At 37.6% G+C, this 10,494-nt stretch overlaps 1 pseudogene; it reads right to left on the bottom strand.

Moving 5' to 3' along the window:
• Positions 1-5,112: 5,112 nt before the first annotated feature.
• On the bottom strand, positions 5,113-6,365 carry LOC149101561 (uncharacterized; annotated as a pseudogene).
• Between the last annotated feature and the right edge of the window lie 4,129 nt (positions 6,366-10,494).

The raw sequence follows: 10,494 nt of genomic DNA on the forward strand, positions 1-10,494 counted from the left end.
CTGCTCCGTACGCCAATCAGTACTTAAAACTTGCTCAAACTAAATATGTAATGCCAGCGATCCATTCCAAAAAGAAATACAAAAAATTTGCCATCCCGACCTACGTTCTTCAAAATGCACAGAACCTGTTCATGTCACGTTACGGCTACAAAATGCACAAAGATTTAGAACGCACACGCACAGCCATTGTTCTACTCAATAAACCTTTTGTTTGGTGACGTTTTCGTTGCCGTTTTATGTTTTTTTTTTCTTCATTTGGGACTTTTTATTTCCACAATTACATCAATTACAATCCTTTTTTTAACAATTAATTTACAGAAGAACGAATAAAGTTTGGTTTACAGAAGTTAACAATGACACCATATTGAATTAATTGAGAAAAAAGATTTTGTCAATTCTTATCTTCATATACTTATTTAACTTAACGATTTTCCTTAATGATAGCGTTGTCTACTATAATTATTAGTTAAAATTGTTTCCTCAAAGATCTTCTATTATTCTTTAAACAAATTCGTTTTATTCGATTTGAAATGTGTTTTTCAGTTTCATATTTAATTACCTAAATTCTTATGAAGTGGCTCAAGGAAGGTAATGTTTCTCTACATCGACAAGTCCACAAGAAAGATTTTCCTAAAACTACTATATAATTAAATAGATCCATCTCCTCCTCAAAAGACCCAACAATAACATCGCAATATGTAAGCGAGAGGCTTCTGCAACACTTGATTGTGCTCAAAACCTTTTTCATTAACCTCATGCCAAAAAGAATATGAAAAAGAACAACCGAACAAAATATGGGATATTGTTTCCGTTTGCTGATTACAGATGCAATTGGGATTAGAAATGTATCCTATTTTACACCGGCGGTCATTAGTAAACAGAACAGAATTCAACACTTTGTACCGAAAGCCGCCGAGATACGGTTCATTAGCAGCCCTCTCTGGCAGAAGAAATGCCTCTGAAACTTGCTTGTCATCAAGGCTAAATTCTTTCTTTAGCTCGACCCATTTACTTGGCTTTTCCAATTTTGTTTTATAGGAAAACAATAGTCGAAGTCACATTAGCGCTTTCCTTTACTGTGCTACGCAATGTAATAAGCAATTATCAATGCAATAAGCAATTATTATCAACACAATATTTAGATTAATAGATTTCTACGTGACTGAGACAGCCCTTCCGTCCAAAAGTTTTCGTTGCCGTTGCCGTCGTGGTTTGCTTGAGCTCCCTAATGTCCGGAAAGTTACAACACCCGGGTAACTGGGAGCGTAGGGCGGTGTTTCGTAAGACATTTCCGTAAATTCAAATTTATAACCATATTACCTTTGTGGGATAACTGCTTGCAAATGATTTGTTTCTCCGTCTCTTTTAGCGTAATTCCGAGAGTAGTTGACGCAATTTTCCTGTGTTTTTTCCTTTGGTGACATTAGAAATAAGTGTTTCTGATTTTCGTGAGCGGATAATTTCCAGCTAGAACTGATACGAAAAGTAAGTGTTCCATGAGTGGTGAATTTAATGTTTGGGCGTTAACAGGGTCTGAAGACAGATGTCAGCGAGGCATCAATTCTAAACCAAACCCGGTTGTTCACTGTATCACATGACTAAAAAATAAATGTACTATGGTTATGTTTGACAGAGGGAAACTGTGACAGGTTAGAGAGTTTATAAAACTGTTTGGCTACGTATATACCAGCCCAAAGAGAAATAAATAGACGGCTTTCTTGCCAATTTCGAGTTAAAAACTGACTCTTCGTACATCACTTGCACAAAAAAGTGACTTGACTCAGCTCGAAAACTCATTTCAAGGGCACCGCTTTAAAAGTTTCAACTGAGCCAACGGATAATAAAATTATAAAATTGACAGTGGATCAGCAATTAAATCTCTTGACTGAATTAAGACATTGCCAAAGAGTCAGGAGATGAGAATAAATAATTCATCAACTATGAGATATTGTCTTGATGTCAAAATTTACAATATTTATTGCCAAATTTTCATCTTTCGTATATAAGAATATACGAGAAAGAATGTAGCAACTAAGTATTGAATGTTTCATACTTTTAAGAGGAAAAAATATCAAACGTAAGATTTATTTTGTCAAATCGCTCGCATTGTGGGCTGAAATAGCACCACAAAACACCAGCAACAGATTGTTTTCAGTCGTGTGTCGTGACGAAAGCTGACTCTATGCATTTTTAAAGAGGAGCCTAGGTAGAAGAAATGTACAATTTACAAGCTCTTTGCGGCGTTATTATTGGAAAAGATCAGAGAAAAGGATTGGATTTACGTGTTTGAAAACTTTGTTTCAGTTCAATCTTGACACCAAAATTGCAGTACATGTTCAAGAAGGGAAATCGATGCCCCTAAAATAACCATTACGTTTGATTTAGGAATTCTGGCTTTATAAATTACCCACAGACAGGTTGTAAGAACTGTTCTTGAGGCATATTGTGTAGATTTCATCTCGATACTGTCGCTTTTTTAGAGCACTAAATGAAGCGGCTGCAATTTGTAGCAGCTCGACTAAGCATTTTTTTTAAACTAAATGACGACTAAGATGTTCAACGACAAAATAGGAAAAAAAATTCCAAAGTAATACCAGGAGTGTGAATTTAATTTCTTGCATGGTACAGTCACAAGAAAAATGATAAGGAAAAACAGTACTTTTGTTTTAAGCGTCCTGTACAAAAAAAGAGTAAGGTTGTGAAGTTCTTAACTGGTGGTTTGTAGAAGAAAAAGTAAGAAACTTGTTGAACTGTAATTCAGAGGTGGATTGTTTATAAATTCAAGAAAAATATATCGTTGCGATTTCGGTGCAAACGAAAATGTGATTTTCCAGCATTCGCTCCGCTCCAGTTTTCACGTATTGTTCCTAGAAAGCGGTAACAAATTCAAGTTAAAAAGTCGTTCATCACTGAAACGTGTTATGTTGAGTATAGAAATGAACTCCATTATTTCCAAGAAATAGTGATCGACAGCTCATTTCTCCTTTCTGCAGATGATGAGAATTTCAATTAATTTCAGTTAATTACAATAATATTAATTTCAACAAGATGATGAGAAAAAAGGAAGTCATCAACTTTGGATCATTGTCTTGATGGAGCAGTGAATAGGCCATTTCCGAGTTTACCTTGTCCTTCTGTTTGAAAACGAGTTCTCGTGCAACCATTTTTGCGATGGAAAACAAATTTCACTCTCGAGTTCTGATTTTTTCTTCTAATTTCTTTGTGTACGATGACAATTAAAAAATAAGATGTTCAATACGCAGACACGTGAGTTAAGTTATAATTATCTATTTCCAACGTTCAATAGTGCCGCCCACTTTGCTGCAAAAGTAAACAAGAAGTAAAGTTATATTATTCCATAATGATGATTAGTTTTCGATTTTCCATTATTTTATTGTAATCAGAAATAATTTGGCAACACTCTGTTAGAAATGCTGCGGGGTAGCTTAAGGCATTTTAAAATTATTCAGTACCTTTAAGATTCCTGGAAGGAATATAGCCTAGAATAATAAAATATTTCTGTTTGTCGTGAACGGATGTTAAATTTTCTAGTTAGTACCGATAAAAAGAGGTAACTCCATACATGTTTGAAGCGTTTCTAGCTACGGTCTTGAGAGAGGTGTCGGCGGGGCGTCAAATTCCCCAACAAACCCGTTCTCTTTATAAAATGACTTACTATACACGACAAGTTCAATGAGAAAATAAATGCACTCTGTTTAATATGTCTGACAGTGGGAAACTGACAAGCGAGATAGTTTACAAACCTGATTTTGCCATCAGTCTCCAAAACGAAATAGAGCTTTTCGTCTACCAATTTTGAGTTATAAATATGTTTCTTCACACTTCAGTTACACAAATAAACAGTAATTTGAGGTTCACTTAAAGAATGGCTTGATTAAGCTCGAAAGATCATTTCATGGGCACTTTATGAAATAGTAAATGAGTCAAGTTAAATGCTTTGTCTTACGGATAATAAAGGTTTAAAATTGACAGTGGAAGAGCAATGTGTTCGTCACGTAGAGAATAGCGGCAAGGTAGAACTGAATGAACTTTTCAATTCTCAAGAACTAGAAATCAACATACAATTTCTCCTAGCTGTCTTAAAACATTCTCAAATAGTCAGGTGATGAGAATAAAGAATAAAGCAACCGTATAAGATATTGTCTTGATATCAAATCTGACAGCATTGCCGAATTTTCTACTAAAAGTTTAGTCAGTGTATACATGGATACCATGTGTGTTCCTTGCTGTTTTTAAGGTAGCTGAAGTAGATCTACAGTTCTTATTCATTTTAGCATAACACGTTGTTGACTTGAATTTCCATAAAATGATAATAGAATCCTGGTTAACAGATTTTGTGATAAAGAAGCACCCAAATATTGATGGCAACCTATCAAACCCAAAAGATACGAATAGCTTGTGTATATGAAAAGAAATTAAAGAAAGAAAAAAACTTGACATAGAGATTTGAAATTTTTGCGCTCATTCTTGTTAAACCAGTAGAGTTGGTAAATTAGCATATAACGTCTCACTGCACGTATTTTCAATTGTCTAGATAGCACTTACACTTGCCTTCTAACTGATCAATAATGATAATTCTTGTCAACAGGATCACAGAGATTAGACGGATCCGTTAAGAAAATGGGCTGCAGCACTTATCAATATTAAATTCAACAATCTTAAAATAAAGTGTTAAAAAAAGGAGATGAACAAGTCTTCGAAAAGAGTTGAGTGACTTTTTGGAAAAACATTACTGAATTTTTGAAAGCTATTTAATCAATAAACAAGACTTGCAAGGTAGCTTTCATCAGCATTTTCTTCTCTGAAACAATGTGAATCAAAGCACAATACTTAAATGAAATTTCGCAAAGCCTTTACTTGTGTTAAGAAGGTGTAAAGGCTAATTAAAAGAATTAAAAAAAAAAGCTCTTGAAACCTTCTACAACATTAGATCATTAAATAACGAAAAAAAGATATATAATTAAACAAGCCGCAAACTCAGTTTCCGGCAAAATCTTGTGTCCTTGTCCATTACTTAAAAACAAATAAATTGTGTTAATATATGAAGTTCTAACCCCCTCCCAAATCATCGCAACATGTAAATCCAACATATCACAACACTGTTGTGCATAACATGTTGCGTGCGCTTGGCCACCCTCTTGAGACCTCTTCCGTGATATTACCTGCTGGTGGCTCATACTTGACCAACACACCAAATAGGACTCAACAGGATGGTCAAACGCACACAACACACAGAGGATGACTCTTTTTCCCTCCTTCCTCCTCCCCAGAGGAGGTAGCAGGGAGCAAGATGACTCTTTTTCCCTCCTTCCTCCTCCCCGGAGGAGGTAGCAGGGAGCAAGATGACTCTTTTTCCCTCCTTCCTCCTCCCCGGAGGAGGTAGCAGGGAGCAAGATGACTCTTTTTCCCTCCTTCCTCCTCCCCGGAGGAGGTAGCAGGGAGCAAGATGACTCTTTTTCCCTCCTTCCTCCTCCCCGGAGGAGGTAGCAGGGAGCAAGATGACTCTTTTTCCCTCCTTCCTCCTCCCCGGAGGAGGTAGCAGGGAGCAAGATGACTCTTTTTCCCTCCTTCCTCCTCCCCGGAGGAGGTAGCAGGGAGCAAGATGACTCTTTTTCCCTCCTTCCTCCTCCCCGGAGGAGGTAGCAGGGAGCAAGATGACTCTTTTTCCCTCCTTCCTCCTCCCCGGAGGAGGTAGCAGGGAGCAAGATGACTCTTTTTCCCTCCTTCCTCCTCCCCGGAGGAGGTAGCAGGGAGCAAGATGACTCTTTTTCCCTCCTTCCTCCTCCCCGGAGGAGGTAGCAGGGAGCAAGATGACTCTTTTTCCCTCCTTCCTCCTCCCCGGAGGAGGTAGCAGGGAGCAAGATGACTCTTTTTCCCTCCTTCCTCCTCCCCGGAGGAGGTAGCAGGGAGCAAGATGACTCTTTTTCCCTCCTTCCTCCTCCCCGGAGGAGGTAGCAGGGAGCAAGATGACTCTTTTTCCCTCCTTCCTCCTCCCCGGAGGAGGTAGCAGGGAGCAAGATGACTCTTTTTCCCTCCTTCCTCCTCCCCGGAGGAGGTAGCAGGGAGCAAGATGACTCTTTTTCCCTCCTTCCTCCTCCCCGGAGGAGGTAGCAGGGAGCAAGATGACTCTTTTTCCCTCCTTCCTCCTCCCCGGAGGAGGTAGCAGGGAGCAAGATGACTCTTTTTCCCTCCTTCCTCCTCCCCGGAGGAGGTAGCAGGGAGCAAGATGACTCTTTTTCCCTCCTTCCTCCTCCCCGGAGGAGGTAGCAGGGAGCAAGATGACTCTTTTTCCCTCCTTCCTCCTCCCCGGAGGAGGTAGCAGGGAGCAAGATGACTCTTTCCATGGTTAATTTATTCATATATTTAATTGAGGTAATGACTCCAGAGATCGTAATAAACAAGGTTCAAATGCGTTTATCATTAACAGTGATTATTCTCTAGCTTTCTTGGAAGGAGAATTACTTTGCATTTAAATTTAGTTGAATCCAAGATACATTTTCTATTCTCAAAGCGGAGCGCAATGCCTTAAGAAAATCGTCAGTGAGAGATACCCCTACACGATGTTTTGGGCACAGTGTTTTTGTATTGGCCAAAATTCCCTACTAGCTTACTTGGGAATATTGTTCGAAGAGCATTAATTTCTGTTCCTCAAACCTCCACTCCACTGAATAAAACAATCGCACTTGAGGAATAAATTTCTTCCATAATCCCCTACTTTCCTAGGAAGGAGATTTGGAGGGAAGTGTATGTCTTAACCACAATCTCTTAATCTTTCCTTAAAAGTCAAAAGTGGTCACATTTTGAGTAAAAGTTCCTCCCAAAGTAATTTTCTTTAAGATGGTCAAGGTTTAGGAAATGGCTGAAACACTAGACTGCTTATTTATGCCCATAGTGTCGAGACAGTGTAGTTTAGTCTTACCGCTACTTCTAAACCTTTAACCCTCTCCGAGAAAAGTACTTTGGGAGGGAGTCTACCTCATATTACAACCCCTTTTTGAACTTTAAAGGACGAGTGGAGGATTATGGATGAGAGTTAAACTTCCTCTCCAAATATTCTCTCTAGGAGAGTAAAGGATTATGGACGAGATTTAATCCTCCTTCGCGATTGTTTCATTCAGGGGAGTAGGGGTTTTGGGGACAGGAATTAAGACTCTTCGAACAATCTTCCCCTGTAAGATGGTGGGAGATTTTTGGCCGAAGATAAACTACTGTGCACAATGGATCGTGTAGGGGTATCTCACGATTATTTTATTATCTGACGATTTTTTCTGGCATTGCCCTCTGCTTTGGGAATGAGCAATGTTCATTGGATTAAACTTAATTTAAATGGAAAGTAAAGGACAACGACACAGGTTTAACCGCATTCACCTTTCTGGTTCTGCGGCATATTTTTGTCTACAGTTATTTTATAAATAATATTTTATCACAGGAAGGTGTAAGAGCTTATTGGAGTCTAGTTTTTAATTTGCTCTTTGCACCTTCCTTACATCAGCTAAGTTTACTTTCGTTATTTGCGAAAATCTCTATCTTTTTATTCTTCCTTCTTACAGACTTGATATTATATATATATTCACGTCCGCTTCATTTGTTAATCAACTATTCCATCGTAACTTACTATGAGGATCGACATATTTACGATAAACGGTGTAAAGGTGCTTTTCTTAAAGTTTATTTCCAAGCTCAAAGAGAATTTATTTGAAAGTGTTTCTGCATTTGTCTTTTAGCCAGTTGTTCGCTATGGTGTATCATTGTTCACTTTCTTTACTATTCCTCAGGCTACCTGTTGATCAAATCAAATATTAACAGTTCATCAGAATGTGTCACGCAGAATCAACATGTATTATTATGCGATGAACTGTCTTAGTGAGGGTACTGCTGCGATACTCTCCTACTTGTTCTATATTTTCTTTCCAAATAAAACTTACGGTGCTTACATATGTAATGAAATGTTCACAAGGTAACGTTAGCATTTGGCTTCAGAAAAAACTAAACAAATACTAAGAAAAATAAACTAGTTGTTTAAATATAGAACTCTTACTAAATGATTGCCAATTAAATCTCTACACTTTAAAACGTCACCATAGTGTTATCGAACGCAGAATGAACTGTCTTTTGAGTCCATCTTTCAGCTTTGTCTTAGCGATTATCAGTTTTTTTTTCTAAAATTTCGAGTGCTGTGACAGCAAATGGCGTTGTTTCACTGAGCCTTCTGGAGAATTTGATTATCCATCCAATATTTCTAAATCCTCTTCCGAAACTTCGGTGAGACGAGAAAAAATGTCCCTATTTTGCAGACAATCTTCAACCACTGAATAATAATGATGATCGTACAAGATATACCTTAGCCAATCAGAATGCACTATTGCATTAGTATAATCCGGTAGATTTGTACTAATGATAAACAGATTACTGCACCGTTGTCAAGCACAATAACTGTTGGTTATTAGTTCTTACATAATGATCAAGAGTGATCACAATAAAACGTTTTCACGAAATCATTATGAAGACTGATTGACTTTGTGAATTCTTCTGTTAGAAAACAGTTTTGGACTTAGAAATTTTAAAGTTAAAATTGTAAATTTCATTTTCAAAGTTAAAACTTTAACTTTGCAGCAACTATTTACTTCTGCTGGCATGTTGACACGACCTTGTTTCCTTACTTATGATCAACAACACGCTCTGCCTCGATCTGAACCAGTAGGGAAGAAATGACTTGCATTTAATGTCTTTTTTCAGGTTTTCTGAACTGCACTTAACAAATCTTACGAAAGAAACTGACATATTCATTTCCACTTGTCTTATTCACATCCTTGGATGGGTCGTGGCTCAATATTTCTCTGCAAACTGAAGTCGAGTGATACAAAACTTAAGCCCTGCTCCGCTGTGTTAATACTTGGTTGAATTGTCGCTTGCAGAAAACAGCACCTCTTGTTAAAGATGGTTTTTCATGTTTTTGGTATCCTTAAAGGGACACAGTCGGCTTTGGGACCGCGCTGACCCGGACACTAGTTTTCTCACTTTGAAAAAGTTCACCTCAACCTGAAATCAAAGATGCTCGTCGAGTACATCTAGAAATCCGCTTCAATCTTCGCAGTGTTTTGCTTGATTTTCAATCGTTTACTGAAAAACCTGTTTTTTGAGTGGGCTTTTGCTCATCCTGTGATAGTTTTTGTATCATATTTGGTTAAAACAGTATGGATCGTGTCTCTGTGATATGCAAATTAACTATGAAATCAAATGGTATCTAATGCGCATGTGCTCCAGCTGACTGTGTCCCTTTAACTTTTAATAGGGTACTACTGATTCATGCTTCAAAAGTATTGATATTATTGATAAAAGAACGTAAAACCGAAAAATCAAAAACAAAGCCTCTGCAATCTTTTCAAGGCACTGGACGTTTTTTTTTAAGCTTTTCGAAATATATGAATTGATTATGTCGTTCTCAAACCTTTTAATTAGCCTAGCGTTTTTGTCAGTAGTCCGACATCACCAAGTCCAATTACATCCTTTACAGGGACAGGATCCGGTACTTCTTTTTTTATTAGGTTACGTCGGTCCTTGCAAATTGACCTTGTGCTTTCACTGCTTACCAAAGCGTGGCTTATTTAACTATCAGAAACCATAGTATACTTGCCTGTCAAGGAGTTGAAAACAAATATTGCTTCGGAAACAACATCAAAACTCGATCTGCTATTACCGACTAGCTAAGAAATAGACTGACAAATGCGGGGTAAAAATACAGCCTTTATCAGCAATGACGTGAAATAATTTCCTGCTGCAAATTATTAACGACCTGTTAACATGTACCCGACTAAATTTCCTCACGGTTACATGTTTGATTCTCGGTTCCAGTTTCGTAAAGGTCATCGATACAATTTCAAGCATATCCTTAAGACTGTCGTATTTGTTCAAATAATAGTTGATATAGGGAATGGTTAAGAATCCCAGCAAACATCAAAAAAGCAAACAAACAGGCTAAGAGTTATGTTGGAAGGTCTTTGACCTTGCACATCTTTTTCTTTTATGCTCCTAGACTGTGCATGAATTACGTAATCGCGATATTTCTATTGGTTAGTTGTGTGAGCACACATAACCACTTTTTGTATTTTTCCAGATTTTGTGCAGGGTCAACCTCCCCCCCCCCGCCCCAAACAGCCAACAAAAACATACAACAAAGAAATTTGCCATGATTCATAACCATTTCCCTCTATTAACTATGTTCAAATGTGTTGTGTTTAAGTACTTAAGTACATTCCTAGATGATTAATCACCACATACTGCATATATGTTTTATTGCTATACCGCATTTATAATTTGATGAACATGGAAAGAAACACTCTCAGTTAACCCTAACCCTTTGCATCTTCTAAAATTTGTTTCATTTTTAAGAACTCCACATAAAAGATGAAAACGATAGACGAATATGACTAAAATTCAAAAGGTTTGTTCGAAAGGTCCAAAGCAAAAATTAAA

The sequence above is a fragment of the Orbicella faveolata genome, unplaced genomic scaffold (genome assembly GCF_042242905.1).
Source record: "Orbicella faveolata isolate gen_17 unplaced genomic scaffold, um_ofav_v1 contig_37, whole genome shotgun sequence".
NCBI lineage: Eukaryota > Metazoa > Cnidaria > Anthozoa > Scleractinia > Merulinidae > Orbicella > Orbicella faveolata.